Here is a 494-nt window from a genome sequence, read left to right as displayed (position 1 = left end):
TTAATTATACATATGCATCCTAAGTGGAAAAGGTTTTTATTGACAGCTGGAAGAAAAATCCCTGAAGTAATTGGTTCTTAAGAATAGGAGCAAATCTTCATTTCAATGAAGAGAATTTACATTTCAAGAACACAGAGTTGTCCAATTCATAGGCTGAAAATGACGAATATTGGATAACATAAGGAAACATGCTAGGATGGTAAGTTATGGTCAAATGTTGGATGTTATGAAATGCCTATTAAAGAGTTTATATCTGATTCAAACTAAGTAAATTTTCTGTTTTTTAGCAGATCTTTATATAATTAAGTTTCTTTAAAGTAAATTCATGGAGATTAATAGGTTTAAGTAAAGAGATGATGTGTATATCTAGAGAGCTAAGATAGAAGTTGTTATGAAAAATATGGACTTGGCAAATGTTGGGTTATACATAGTTTTACAATAATTTTTAAAAAAGATGGAAGGTATTATGGAGTAAATAATTTCCTCTCAAAATA

This window comes from Chrysochloris asiatica, unplaced genomic scaffold (assembly GCF_000296735.1).
Source record: "Chrysochloris asiatica unplaced genomic scaffold, ChrAsi1.0 scaffold00129, whole genome shotgun sequence".
Classification (NCBI taxonomy): domain Eukaryota; kingdom Metazoa; phylum Chordata; class Mammalia; order Afrosoricida; family Chrysochloridae; genus Chrysochloris; species Chrysochloris asiatica.
This window is presented reverse-complemented; position numbering follows the sequence as displayed.